The sequence below is a fragment of the Lithobates pipiens genome, unplaced genomic scaffold, assembly GCF_037356315.1.
Source record: "Lithobates pipiens isolate NorthernLeopardFrog02 unplaced genomic scaffold, aLitPip1_a1.2 Scaffold_8, whole genome shotgun sequence".
Classification (NCBI taxonomy): Eukaryota; Metazoa; Chordata; class Amphibia; order Anura; family Ranidae; genus Lithobates; species Lithobates pipiens.
The window spans coordinates 297,927,101-297,941,134 of NW_027507903.1; the positions used below are offsets into that span (position 1 = coordinate 297,927,101).

The 14,034-nt window shown below is 43.3% G+C and overlaps 14 non-coding genes across 14 annotated transcripts; all 14 read right to left on the reverse strand.

Annotated features, from left to right (window-relative positions):
* Positions 1 to 66: 66 nt before the first annotated feature.
* TRNAV-UAC (transfer RNA valine (anticodon UAC)) lies at positions 67 to 139 on the reverse strand. The gene has a single exon. It is a non-coding gene; the product is annotated as a tRNA-Val (tRNA).
* An 815-nt stretch (positions 140 to 954) lies between these two features.
* Positions 955 to 1,027, reverse strand: TRNAV-UAC (transfer RNA valine (anticodon UAC)). The gene has a single exon. It is a non-coding gene; the product is annotated as a tRNA-Val (tRNA).
* A 2,581-nt stretch (positions 1,028 to 3,608) lies between these two features.
* Positions 3,609 to 3,681, reverse strand: TRNAV-UAC (transfer RNA valine (anticodon UAC)). Its single transcript has one exon. It is a non-coding gene; the product is annotated as a tRNA-Val (tRNA).
* Positions 3,682 to 4,496: 815 nt separating this feature from the next.
* On the reverse strand, positions 4,497 to 4,569 carry TRNAV-UAC (transfer RNA valine (anticodon UAC)). The gene has a single exon. It is a non-coding gene; the product is annotated as a tRNA-Val (tRNA).
* Positions 4,570 to 5,384: 815 nt separating this feature from the next.
* On the reverse strand, positions 5,385 to 5,457 carry TRNAV-UAC (transfer RNA valine (anticodon UAC)). The gene has a single exon. It is a non-coding gene; the product is annotated as a tRNA-Val (tRNA).
* An 815-nt stretch (positions 5,458 to 6,272) lies between these two features.
* On the reverse strand, positions 6,273 to 6,345 carry TRNAV-UAC (transfer RNA valine (anticodon UAC)). Its single transcript has one exon. It is a non-coding gene; the product is annotated as a tRNA-Val (tRNA).
* Positions 6,346 to 7,160: 815 nt separating this feature from the next.
* On the reverse strand, positions 7,161 to 7,233 carry TRNAV-UAC (transfer RNA valine (anticodon UAC)). The gene has a single exon. It is a non-coding gene; the product is annotated as a tRNA-Val (tRNA).
* An 802-nt stretch (positions 7,234 to 8,035) lies between these two features.
* Positions 8,036 to 8,108, reverse strand: TRNAV-UAC (transfer RNA valine (anticodon UAC)). Its single transcript has one exon. It is a non-coding gene; the product is annotated as a tRNA-Val (tRNA).
* An 815-nt stretch (positions 8,109 to 8,923) lies between these two features.
* On the reverse strand, positions 8,924 to 8,996 carry TRNAV-UAC (transfer RNA valine (anticodon UAC)). The gene has a single exon. It is a non-coding gene; the product is annotated as a tRNA-Val (tRNA).
* An 815-nt stretch (positions 8,997 to 9,811) lies between these two features.
* Positions 9,812 to 9,884, reverse strand: TRNAV-UAC (transfer RNA valine (anticodon UAC)). Its single transcript has one exon. It is a non-coding gene; the product is annotated as a tRNA-Val (tRNA).
* An 815-nt stretch (positions 9,885 to 10,699) lies between these two features.
* TRNAV-UAC (transfer RNA valine (anticodon UAC)) lies at positions 10,700 to 10,772 on the reverse strand. The gene has a single exon. It is a non-coding gene; the product is annotated as a tRNA-Val (tRNA).
* An 815-nt stretch (positions 10,773 to 11,587) lies between these two features.
* On the reverse strand, positions 11,588 to 11,660 carry TRNAV-UAC (transfer RNA valine (anticodon UAC)). The gene has a single exon. It is a non-coding gene; the product is annotated as a tRNA-Val (tRNA).
* Positions 11,661 to 12,475: 815 nt separating this feature from the next.
* TRNAV-UAC (transfer RNA valine (anticodon UAC)) lies at positions 12,476 to 12,548 on the reverse strand. Its single transcript has one exon. It is a non-coding gene; the product is annotated as a tRNA-Val (tRNA).
* Positions 12,549 to 13,363: 815 nt separating this feature from the next.
* TRNAV-UAC (transfer RNA valine (anticodon UAC)) lies at positions 13,364 to 13,436 on the reverse strand. The gene has a single exon. It is a non-coding gene; the product is annotated as a tRNA-Val (tRNA).
* Between the last annotated feature and the right edge of the window lie 598 nt (positions 13,437 to 14,034).

The window sequence follows — 14,034 nt, forward strand, 5'->3', positions numbered from 1 at the left end:
CGTTGTATGAGGCACGATCCAAGCACTGACTTTCAGAAAGTCAATAACTGATCTCATATTTCAAAATGGTTCCACTGGGGGTTGAACCCAGGACCTTCTGCGTGTAAAGCAGATGTGATAACCGCTACACTATGGATCCTGTAAGAAGTTGACCAAATTGTCATTTTTCAGAAAGGGAAGGGTTAAACACCAAAGAATCCTTGCATCCTATAATTCAACCTGAGATCCTTTGGCATTTCTTTGGTTTTAGGACACTTTCAAGGGTGTATCAAGACTGATGTTTCTGGCCACTCTTTGCATAAGGGCCATGACCGGGTACAAGCCCTTAGCAAAGAGCTCCAGGGTCGCTACGGTTCCTGTATAAAAGCTATACTCTGGAAGCCATTCCTCAAGAAATGGAAGGGAGAGGGTAAAGGACTAGTTGCCAGATGTGCCTGTTGCCTCCCTGCAGCTGATCTTCTCCCCATTACTGACTTACCAAGTCTTGTTTTATACTGTGTCTCTGTGTGGAGGTGGCCACCTCATTAGAGGCAGGGCTTTGTTTCCTCATGTCTGAAAGCCGCCAACAAGGAGAAGAGTGAGCACCACAGTAGTGACAGCCCCATATTTCACTCTAATTTCCCTGAGACTAGAAGTCAGAGTTTTCAATGCCTTAGATCTCACACTACAAACACACAGCTACTGTATGCGGTTGCTGCCACAGAAGTGCTTGGGCACACTTGCATACCAGAAAGTACCAAGCTATTTTGAGGAGGAATTTCAGGCCAAAGATACATTTTTCAGGGTACTGCTTAGGAACAATTCACATGTGTAAATGTTTCCTACGCTATAGCAAATGTTGACTTTTTGAGTTCCGTTCCACTTTGAAGGCTCTATTGCTTTGCATTGCGTTGTATGAGGCACGATCCATGCACTGACTTTCAGAAAGTCAATAACTGATCTCATATTTCAAAATGGTTCCACTGGGGGTTTAACCCAGGACCTTCTGCGTGTAAAGCAGACGTGATAACTGCTACACTATGGAACCTGTAAGAAGTTGACCAAATTGTCATTTTTCAGAAAGGGAAGGTTTAAACACCAAAGAATCCTTGCATCCTATAATTCAACCTGTAAAAATGATATAAATAAATGCAGCGCTACCTAAAAGTGCATATAAAAATGATAATAACTAGATAAATATAGTGTAATTCAAATAAATGTAGTGCAACTCAAGTGCTATCCTATTAAATAATAAATGCAGCATATAAAAACACAAAAAAATAAATCTGCATAAATTTTCCAAATACATAAAATTCAAAATAGATTGTGAAAAAATATATATATAAATAATTAATAAATAAATATTTTTAAGTATCAATCCAGTGATTCTGTGTAAATTAATCAATATTTCAAGTGATTGTCCACAAAAAACATGCACATAAAGCTGAAAAAACTTTTTTCAAAAAACAAAAGACAAAAGTCCATGCAAAAAGTGATTTCCAATAGTGCCACTCCACTGCAAACTTCAGTGCCTATTCAGTGCACCACCTATTTCCCCCAGCCTCTCACCTCCAATAGCTGGCACAATAGGCGGTGTGTATAAACAGATAAGCTGCTGGCTCCTTATTCATCCAGTTTCACTGTTCTATCGCTGTTAGTATTTCACTGTGACTCATATACATAGTACATATTCTCCCAATTTCTCCAGAGTATCCAATAAGTATGCAATGGAAGAAAACAGAAGGGCTTTCATGTGTAGTAACTATGTATCGCTTTATTACAAAGAACAAATCCACACTTACATGAGAATACACAGTGGAACGTACAGCTGACGCGGACTTCCGGTTTCGGCCGTAACCGGAAGTGGTATGTGCGACACCCAATTCCTTCCCTGACGCATTGCGTTACACCACGTAACTTTTTCAAAGGGTAATAGGAAGTAGTTGTCACCAGGGTATATATAGAGTGAGCGCCGTCGCCATAGTAACTCAGGACGGCGGCGCTATTACATACTAATATGTGAATCAATGTGAAAGGAATCAATATTCAATGTATTCCTGAGCAAAGAGATTAAAAAGTTTTAAATATCATATTACATAATAATATCAGTAGATAAATTAAAATTTTAAATGATAAGAATGAAATGAAAATAAAAATAAGCCATATCTAGTGCTGGCTTATAAGAAGAGTGGCATCTAGTGGTTAAATTTTAGAATGCTCTTCTTATTAATAAAACTGAATCCAAGGGGAAAAATAGAAGATAAAATGCATAAAATATATCGTTATGCTAATAATCAATAATCCTCTCTATTTAGAACTACAACAATTATGTGAAAAGGAGAATATCTCCATAATAATTATAGCTTCTACCTTAATATATATAAAATATCATATATAAATATAAAATACTATACATAGATAAAAAAAGTATATATATTAAGTATTGATAAATCACCATAAATATCAACAGATCAAATCTATACAGTACCAGTGAATAAGGATACTATTACGTATCAAGAATGAAAGATGATATATAGCGCACAAAAAATATTAAAAATATAATGTCATTTTTAAAAATTATTTTCTAAAGTTATTTCTGAATAAAAATAGGTTAAAAACGAAATTAAAAATTGGAAATAAAACAATTAAGATCGAACTCAACGTTATGGCCTGATGGTGTAAGGGTACGGAGTTCGTGTATCCACCTCGACTCAGCCTGACTAATTTTGATCACCTTGTTATCCCCTCTCCAATGAGGTACAAATTTTTGGATACCACAGATTTTAAGTGACGTGGGGTCCTTATTATGGAATTTCGCATAGTGTTTAGATAAACTATGTTTGTCAAAACCTTTCTTAATGTTTTGAACGTGTTCCCTCAATCTTTTCCATAGTTTTCTTTTTGTTCTTCCCACATACTGAATCTGGCAAGGGTGAGGGTGTATCAAGACTGATGTTTCTGGCCACTCTTTGCATAAGGGCCATGACATGGTACCAGCCCTTAGCAAAGAGCTCCAGGGTCACTACGGTTCCCGTATAAAAGCTATATTCTGGAAGCCGTTCCTCAAGAAATGGAAGGGAGAGGGTAAAGGACTAGTTGCCAGATGTGCCTGTTGCCTCCCTGCAGCTGATCTTCTCCCCATTACTGACTTACCATGTCTTGTTTTATACCGTGTCTCTGTGTGGAGGTGGCCACCTCATTAGAGGCAGGGCTTTGCTTCCTCATGTCTGAAAGCCGCCAGCAATTAGAAGAGTGAGCACCACAGTAGTGAAGGCCCCATATTTCACTCCAATTCCCCTGAGACTAGAAGTCAGAGTTTTCAATGCCTTAGATCTCACACTACAAACACACAGCTACTGTATGCGGCTGCTGCCACAGAAGTGCTTGGGCACACTTGCATACCAGAAAGTACCAAGCTATTTTGAGGAGGAATTTCAGGCCAAAGATACATTTTTCGGGGTACTGCTTAGGAACAATTCAAATGTGTAAATGTTTCCTACGCTATAGCAAATGTTGACTTTTTGAGTTCCGTTCCACTTTGAAGGCTCTATTGCTTTGCATTGCGTTGTATGAGGTACGATCCAAGCACTGACTTTCAGAAAGTCAATACCTGATCTCATATTTCAAAATGGTTCCACTGGGGGTTGAACCCAGGACCTTCTGCGTGTAAAGCAGATGTGATAACCGCTACACTATGGAACCTGTAAGAAGTTGCCCACATTGTCATTTTTCAGAAAGGGAAGGGTTAAACACCAAAGAATCCTTGCATCCTATAATTCAACCTGAGATCCTTTGGCATTTCTTTGGTTTTAGGACACTTTCAAGGGTGTATCAAGACTGATGTTTCTGGCCACTCTTTGCATAAGGGCCATGACCTGGTACCAGCCCTTAGCAAAGAGCTCCAGGGTCAATACGGTTCCCGTATAAAAGCTATACTCTGGAAGCCGTTCCTCAAGAAATGGAAGGGAGAGGGTAAAGGACTAGTTGCCAGATGTGCCTGTTGCCTCCCTGCAGCTGATCTTCTCCCCATTACTGACTTACCATGTCTTGTTTTATACCGTGTCTCTGTGTGGAGGTGGCCACCTCATTAGAGGCAGGGCTTTGCTTCCTCATGTCTGAAAGCCGCCAGCAAGGAGAAGAGTGAGCACCACAGTAGTGACAGCCCCATATTTCACTCCAATTCCCCTGAGACTAGAAGTCAGAGTTTTCAATGCCTTAGATCTCACACTACAAACACACAGCTACTGTATGCGGCTGCTGCCACAGAAGTGCTTGGGCACACTTGCATACCAGAAAGTACCAAGCTATTTTGAGGAGGAATTTCAGGCCAAAGATACATTTTTCAGGGTACTGCTTAGGAACAATTCACATGTGTAAATGTTTCCTACGCTATAGCAAATGTTGACTTTTTGAGTTCCGTTCCACTTTGAAGGCTCTATTGCTTTGCATTGCATTGTATGAGGCACGATCCAAGCACTGACTTTCAGAAAGTCAATAACTGATCTCATATTTCAAAAAGATTCCACTGGGGGTTGAACCCAGGACTTTCTGCATGTAAAGCAGACCTGATAACCGCTACACTATGGAACCTATAAGAAGTTGACTAAATTGTCATTTTTCAGAAAGGGAAGGGTTAAACACCAAAGAATCCTTGCATCCTATAATTCATCCTGAGATCCTTTGGCATTTCTTTGGTTTTAGGACACTTTCAAGGGTGTTGCAAGACTGATGTTTCTGGCCACTCTTTGCATAAGGGCCATGACCTGGTACCAGCCCTTAGCAAAGAGCTCCAGGGTCACTACGGTTCCCGTATAAAAGCTATACTCTGGAAGCCATTCCTCAAGAAATGGAAGGGAGAGGGTAAAGGACTAGTTGCCAGACGTGCCTGTTGCCTCCCTGCAGCTGATCTTCTCCCCATTACTGACTTACCATGTCTTGTTTTATACTGTGTCTCTGTGTGGAGGTGGCCACCTCATTAGAGGCAGGGCTTTGCTTCCTCATGTCTGAAAGCCGCCAGCAAGGAGAAGAGTGAGCACCACAGTAGTGACAGCCCCATATTTCACTCCAATTCCCCTGAGACTAGAAGTCAGAGTTTTCAATGCCTTAGATCTCACACTACAAACACACAGCTACTGTATGCGGCTGCTGCCACAGAAGTGCTTGGGCACACTTGCATACCAGAAAGTACCAAGCTATTTTGAGGAGGAATTTCAGGCCAAAGATACATTTTTCAGGGTACTGCTTAGGAACAATTCACATGTGTAAATGTTTCCTACACTATAGCAAATGTTGACTTTTTGAGTTCCGTTCCACTTTGAAGGCTCTATTGCTTTGCATTGCATTGTATGAGGCACGATCCAAGCACTGACTTTCAGAAAGTCAATAACTGATCTCATATTTCAAAATGGTTCCACTGGGGGTTGAACCCAGGACCTTCTACGTGTAAAGCAGACATGATAACCGCTACACTATGGAACCTGTTAGAAGTTGCCCAAATTGTCATTTTTCAGAAAGGGAAGGGTTAAACACCAAAGAATCCTTGCATCCTATAATTCAACCTGAGATCCTTTGGCATTTCTTTGGTTTTAGGACACTTTCAAGGGTGTATCAAGACTGATGTTTCTGGCCACTCTTTGCATAAGGGCCATGACCGGGTACCAGCCCTTAGCAAAGAGCTCCAGGGTCGCTACGGTTCCTGTATAAAAGCTATACTCTGGAAGCCGTTCCTCAAGAAATGGAAGGGAGAGGGTAAAGGACTAGTTGCCAGATGTGCCTGTTGCCTCCCTGCAGCTGATCTTCTCCCCATTACTGACTTACCAAGTCTTGTTTTATACTGTGTCTCTGTGTGGAGGTGGCCACCTCATTAGAGGCAGGGCTTTGCTTCCTCATGTCTGAAAGCCGCCAACAAGGAGAATAGTGAGCACCACAGTAGTGACAGCCCCATATTTCACTCCAATTTCCCTGAGACTAGAAGTCAGAGTTTTCAATGCCTTAGATCTCACACTACAAACACACAGCTACTGTATGCGGCTGCTGCCACAGAAGTGCTTGGGCACACTTGCATACCAGAAAGTACCAAGCTATTTTGAGGAGGAATTTCAGGCCAAAGATACATTTTTCAGGGTACTGCTTAGGAACAATTCACATGTGTAAATGTTTCCTACGCTATAGCAAATGTTGACTTTTTGAGTTCCGTTCCACTTTGAAGGCTCTATTGCTTTGCATTGCGTTGTATGAGGCACGATCCAAGCGCTGACTTTCAGAAAGTCAATAACTGATCTCATATTTCAAAATGGTTCCACTGAGGGTTGAACCCAGGACCTTCTGCGTGTAAAGCAGACGTGATAACCGCTACACTATGGAACCTGTAAGAAGTTGCCCAAATTGTCATTTTTCAGAAAGGGAAGGGTTAAACACCAAAGAATCCTTGCATCCTATAATTCATCCTGAGATCCTTTGGCATTTCTTTGGTTTTAGGACACTTTCAAGAGTGTAGCAAGACTGATGTTTCTGGCCACTCTTTGCATAAGGGCCATGACCTGGTACCAGCCCTTGGCAAAGAGCTCCAGGGTCACTACGGTTCCCGTATAAAAGCTATACTCTGGAAGCCGTTCCTCAAGAAATGGAAGGGAGAGGGTAAAGGACTAGTTGCCAGATGTGCCTGTTGCCTCCCTACAGCTGATCTTCTCCCCATTACTGACTTACCATGTCTTGTTTTATACCGTGTCTCTGTGTGGAGGTGGCCACCTCATTAGAGGCAGGGCTTTGTTTCCTCATGTCTGAAAGCCGCCAGCAAGGAGAAGAGTGAGCACCACAGTAGTGAAGGCCCCATATTTCACTCCAATTCCCCTGAGACTAGAAGTCAGAGTTTTCAATGCCTTAGATCTCACACTACAAACACACAGCTACTGTATGCGGCTGCTGCCACAGAAGTGCTTGGGCACACTTGCATACTAGAAAGTACCAAGCTATTTTGAGGAGGAATTTTAGGCCAAAGATACATTTTTCAGGGTACTGCTTAGGAACAATTCAAATGTGTAAATGTTTCCTACGCTATAGCAAATGTTGACTTTTTGAGTTCCGTTCCACTTTGAAGGCTCTATTGCTTTGCATTGCGTTGTATGAGGTACGATACAAGCACTGACTTTCAGAAAGTCAATAACTGATCTCATATTTCAAAATTGTTCCACTGGGGGTTGAACCCAGGACCTTCTGCGTGTAAAGCAGACGTGATAACTGCTACACTATGGAACCTGTAAGAAGTTGAACAAATTGTCATTTTTCAGAAAGGGAAGGGTTAAACACCAAAGAATCCTTGCATCCTATAATTCAACCTGAGATCCTTTGGCATTTCTTTGGTTTTAGGACACTTTCAAGGGTGTATCAAGACTGATGTTTCTGGCCACTCTTTGCATAAGGGCCATGACCTGGTACCAGCCCTTAGCAAAGAGCTCCAGGGTCACTACGGTTCCCGTATAAAAGCTATATTCTGGAAGCCGTTCCTCAAGAAATGGATGGGAGAGGGTAAAGGACTAGTTGCCAGATGTGCCTGTTGCCTCCCTGCAGCTGATCTTCTCCCCATTACTGACTTACCATGTCTTGTTTTATACCGTGTCTCTGTGTGGAGGTGGCCACCTCATTAGAGGCAGGGCTTTGCTTCCTCATGTCTGAAAGCCGCCAGCAAGGAGAAGAGTGAGCACCACAGTAGTGAAGGCCCCATATTTCACTCCAATTCCCCTGAGACTAGAAGTCAGAGTTTTCAATGCCTTAGATCTCACACTACAAACACACAGCTACTGCCACAGAAGTGCTTGGGCACACTTGCATACCAGAAAGTACCAAGCTATTTTGAGGAGGAATTTCAGGCCAAAGATACATTTTTCGGGGTACTGCTTAGGAACAATTCAAATGTGTAAATGTTTCCTACGCTATAGCAAATGTTGACTTTTTGAGTTCCGTTCCACTTTGAAGGCTCTATTGCTTTGCATTGCGTTGTATGAGGTACGATCCAAGCACTGACTTTCAGAAAGTCAATAACTGATCTCATATTTCAAAATGGTTCCACTGGGGGTTGAACCCAGGACCTTCTGCGTGTAAAGCATATGTGATAACCGCTACACTATGGAACCTGTAAGAAGTTGTCGAAATTGTCATTTTTCAGAAAGGGAAGGGTTAAACACCAAAGAATCCTTGCATCCTATAATTCAACCTGAGATCCTTTGGCATTTCTTTGGTTTCAGGACACTTTCAAGGGTGTATCAAGACTGATGTTTCTGGCCACTCTTTGCATAAGGGCCATGACCGGGTACCAGCCCTTAGCAAAGAGCTCCAGGGTTGCTACGGTTCCTGTATAAAAGCTATACTCTGGAAGCCATTCCTCAAGATATGGAAGGGAGAGGGTAAAGGACTAGTTGCCAGATGTGCCTGTTGCCTCCCTGCAGCTGATCTTCTCCCCATTACTGACTTACCATGTCTTGTTTTATACCGTGTCTCTGTGTGGAGGTGGCCACCTCATTAGAGGCAGGGCTTTGCTTCCTCATGTCTGAAAGCCGCCAGCAAGGAGAAGAGTGAGCACCACAGTAGTGACAGCCCCATATTTCACTCCAATTCCCCTGAGAATAGAAGTCAGAGTTTTCAATGCCTTAGATCTCACACTACAAACACACAGCTACTGTATGCGGCTGCTGCCACAGAAGTGCTTGGGCACACTTGCATACCAGAAAGTACCAAGCTATTTTCAGGAGGAATTTCAGGCCAAAGATACATTTTTCAGGGTACTGCTTAGGAACAATTCACATGTGTAAATGTTTCCTACACTATAGCAAATGTTGACTTTTTGAGTTCCGTTCCACTTTGAAGGCTCTATTGCTTTGCATTGCGTTGTATGAGGCACGATCCAAGCACTGACTTTCAGAAAGTCAATAACTGATCTCATATTTCAAAATGGTTCCACTGGGGGTTGAACCCAGGACCTTCTGCGTGTAAAGCAGACGTGATAAATGCTACACTATGGAACCTGTAAGAAGTTGACCAAATTGTCATTTTTCAGAAAGGGAAGGGTTAAACACCAAAGAATCCTTGCATCCTATAATTCATCCTGAGATCCTTTGGCATTTCTTTGGTTTTAGGACACTTTCAAGGGTGTTGCAAGACTGATGTTTCTGGCCACTCTTTGCATAAGGGCCATGACCTGGTACCAGCCCTTAGCAAAGAGCTCCAGGGTCACTACGGTTCCCGTATAAAAGCTATACTCTGGAAGCCATTCCTCAAGAAATGGAAGGGAGAGGGTAAAGGACTAGTTGCCAGACGTGCCTGTTGCCTCCCTGCAGCTGATCTTCTCCCCATTACTGACTTACCATGTCTTGTTTTATACTGTGTCTCTGTGTGGAGGTGGCCACCTCATTAGAGGCAGGGCTTTGCTTCCTCATGTCTGAAAGCCGCCAGCAAGGAGAAGAGTGTGCACCACAGTAGTGACAGCCCCATATTTCACTCCAATTCCCCTGAGACTAGAAGTCAGAGTTTTCAATGCCTTAGATCTCACACTACAAACACACAGCTACTGTATGCGGCTGCTGCCACAGAAGTGCTTGGGCACACTTGCATACCAGAAAGTACCAAGCTATTTTGAGGAGGAATTTCAGGCCAAAGATACATTTTTCAGGGTACTGCTTAGGAACAATTCACATGTGTAAATGTTTCCTACACTATAGCAAATGTTAACTTTTTGAGTTCCGTTCCACTTTGAAGGCTCTATTGCTTTGCATTGCATTGTATGAGGCACGATCCAAGCACTGACTTTCAGAAAGTCAATAACTGATCTCATATTTCAAAATGGTTCCACTGGGGGTTGAACCCAGGACCTTCTGCGTGTAAAGCAGACATGATAACCGCTACACTAAGGAACCTGTAAGAAGCTGCCCAAATTGTCATTTTTCAGAAAGGGAAGGGTTAAACACCAAAGAATCCTTGCATCCTATAATTCAACCTGAGATCCTTTGGCATTTCTTTGGTTTTAGGACACTTTCAAGGGTGTATCAAGACTGATGTTTCTGGCCACTCTTTGCATAAGGGCCATGACCGGGTACCAGCCCTTAGCAAAGAGCTCCAGGTTTGCTACGGTTCCTGTATAAAAGCTATACTCTGGAAGCCATTCCTCAAGAAATGGAAGGGAGAGGGTAAAGGACTAGTTGCCAGATGTGCCTGTTGCCTCCCTGCAGCTGATCTTCTCCTCATTACTGACTTACCATGTCTTGTTTTATACTGTGTCTCTGTGTGGAGGTGGCCACCTCATTAGAGGCAGGGCTTTGCTTCCTCATGTCTGAAAGCCGCCAGCAAGGAGAAGAGTGAGCACCACAGTAGTGACAGCCCCATATTTCACTCCAATTCCCCTGAGACTAGAAGTCAGAGTTTTCAATGCCTTAGATCTCACACTACAAACACACAGCTACTGTATGCGGCTGCTGCCACAGAAGTGCTTGGGCACACTTGCATACCAGAAAGTACCAAGCTATTTTGAGGAGGAATTTCAGGCCAAAGATACATTTTTCAGGGTACTGCTTAGGAACAATTCACATGTGTAAATGTTTCCTACGCTATAGCAAATGTTGACTTTTTGAGTTCCGTTCCACTTTGAAGGCTCTATTGCTTTGCATTGCATTGTATGAGGCACGATCCAAGCACTGACTTTCAGAAAGTCAATAACTGATCTCATATTTCAAAATGGTTCCACTGGGGGTTGAACCCAGGACCTTCTGCGTGTAAAGCAGACATGATAACCGCTACACTATGGAACCTGTAAGAAGTTGCCCAAATTGTCATTTTTCAGAAAGGGAAGGGTTAAACACCAAAGAATCCTTGCATCCTATAATTCAACCTGAGATCCTTTGGCATTTCTTTGGTTTTAGGACACTTTCAAGGGTGTATCAAGACTGATGTTTCTGGCCACTCTTTGCATAAGGGCCATGACCGGGTACCAGCCCTTAGCAAAGAGCTCCAGGGTCGCTACGGTTCCCGTATAAAAGCTATACTCTGGAAGCCATTCCTCAAGAAATGGAAGGGAGAGGGTAAAGGACTAGTTGCCAGATGTGCCTGTTGCCTCCCTGCAGCTGATCTTCTCCCCATTACTGACTTACCAAGTCTTGTTTTACACTGTGTCTCTGTGTGGAGGTGGCCACCTCATTAGAGGCAGGGCTTTGCTTCCTCATGTCTGAAAGCCGCCAACAAGGAGAAGAGTGAGCACCACAGTAGTGACAGCCCCATATTTCACTCCAATTCCCTTGAGACTAGAAGTCAGAGTTTTCAATGCCTTAGATCTCACACTACAAACACACATCTACTGTATGCGGCTGCTGCCACAGAAGTGCTTGGGCACACTTGCATACCAGAAAGTACCAAGCTATTTTGAGGAGGAATTTCAGGCCAAAGATACATTTTTCAGGGTACTGCTTAGGAACAATTCACATGTGTAAATGTTTCCTACGCTATAGCAAATGTTGACTTTTTGAGTTCCGTTCCACTTTGAAGGCTCTATTGCTTTGCATTGCGTTGTATGAGGCACGATCCAAGCACTGACTTTCAGAAAGTCAATAACTGATCTCATATTTCAAAATGGTTCCACTGGGGGTTGAACCCAGGACCTTTTGCGTGTAAAGCAGATGTGATAACCGCTACACTATGCAACCTGTAAGAAGTTGACCAAATTGTCATTTTTCAGAAAGGGAAGGGTTAAACACCAAAGAATCCTTGCATCCTATAATTCAACCTGAGATCCTTTGGCATTTCTTTGGTTTTAGGACACTTTCAAGGGTGTATCAAGACTGATGTTTCTGGCCACTCTTTGCATAAGGGCCATGACCGGGTACCAGCCCTTAGCAAAGAGCTCCAGGGTCGCTACGGTTCCCGTATAAAAGCTATACTCTGGAAGCCATTCCTCAAGAAATGGAAGGGAGAGGGTAAAGGACTAGTTGCCAGACGTGCCTGTTGCCTCCCTGCAGCTGATCTTCTCCCCATTACTGACTTACCAAGTCTTGTTTTATACTGTGTCTCTGTGTGGAGGTGGCCACCTCATTAGAGGCAGGGCTTTGCTTCCTCATGTCTGAAAGCCGCCAACAAGGAGAATAGTGAGCACCACAGTAGTGACAGCCCCATATTTCACTCCAATTTCCCTGAGACTAGAAGTCAGAGTTTTCAATGCCTTAGATCTCACACTACAAACACACAGCTACTGTATGCGGCTGCTGCCACAGAAGTGCTTGGGCACACTTGCATACCAGAAAGTACCAAGCTATTTTGAGGAGGAATTTCAGGCCAAAGATACATTTTTCAGGGTACTGCTTAGGAACAATTCACATGTGTAAATGTTTCCTACGCTATAGCAAATGTTGACTTTTTGAGTTCCGTTCCACTTTGAAGGCTCTATTGCTTTGCATTGCGTTGTATGAGGCACGATCCAAGCGCTGACTTTCAGAAAGTCAATAACTGATCTCATATTTCAAAATGGTTCCACTGAGGGTTGAACCCAGGACCTTCTGCATGTAAAGCAGACGTGATAACCGCTACACTATGGAACCTGTAAGAAGTTGCCCAAATTGTCATTTTTCAGAAAGGGAAGGGTTAAACACCAAAGAATCCTTGCATCCTATAATTCATCCTGAGATCCTTTGGCATTTCTTTGGTTTTAGGACACTTTCAAGAGTGTAGCAAGACTGATGTTTCTGGCCACTCTTTGCATAAGGGCCATGACCTGGTACCAGCCCTTGGCAAAGAGCTCCAGGGTCACTACGGTTCCCGTATAAAAGCTATACTCTGGAAGCCGTTCCTCAAGAAATGGAAGGGAGAGGGTAAAGGACTAGTTGCCAGATGTGCCTGTTGCCTCCCTACAGCTGATCTTCTCCCCATTACTGACTTACCATGTCTTGTTTTATACCGTGTCTCTGTGTGGAGGTGGCCACCTCATTAGAGGCAGGGCTTTGTTTCCTCATGTCTGAAAGCCGCCAGCAAGGAGAAGAGTGAGCACCACAGTAGTGAAGGCCCCATATTTCACTCCAATTCCCCTGAGACTAGAAGTCAGAGTTTTCAATGCCTTAGATCTCACACTACAAACACACAGCTACTGTATGCGGCTGCTGCCACAGAAGTGCTTGGGCACACTTGCATACTAGAAAGTACCAAGCTATTTTGAGGAGGAATTTTAGGCCAAAGATACATTTTTCAGGGTACTGCTTAGGAACAATTCAAATGTGTAAATGTTTCCTACGCTATAGCAAATGTTGACTTTTTGAGTTCCGTTCCACTTTGAAGGCTCTATTGCTTTGCATTGCGTTGTATGAGGTACGATACAAGCACTGACTTTCAGAAAGTCAATAACTGATCTCATATTTCAAAATTGTTCCACTGGGGGTTGAACCCAGGACCTTCTGCGTGTAAAGCAGACGTGATAACTGCTACACTATGGAACCTGTAAGAAGTTGAACAAATTGTCATTTTTCAGAAAGGGAAGGGTTAAACACCAAAGAATCCTTGCATCCTATAATTCAACCTGAGATCCTTTGGCATTTCTTTGGTTTTAGGACACTTTCAAGGGTGTATCAAGACTGATGTTTCTGGCCACTCTTTGCATAAGGGCCATGACCTGGTACCAGCCCTTAGCAAAGAGCTCCAGGGTCACTACGGTTCCCGTATAAAAGCTATATTCTGGAAGCCGTTCCTCAAGAAATGGATGGGAGAGGGTAAAGGACTAGTTGCCAGATGTGCCTGTTGCCTCCCTGCAGCTGATCTTCTCCCCATTACTGACTTACCATGTCTTGTTTTATACCGTGTCTCTGTGTGGAGGTGGCCACCTCATTAGAGGCAGGGCTTTGCTTCCTCATGTCTGAAAGCCGCCAGCAAGGAGAAGAGTGAGCACCACAGTAGTGAAGGCCCCATATTTCACTCCAATTCCCCTGAGACTAGAAGTCAGAGTTTTCAATGCCTTAGATCTCACACTACAAACACACAGCTACTGCCACAGAAGTGCTTGGGCACACTTGCATACCAGAAAGTACCAAGCTATTTTGA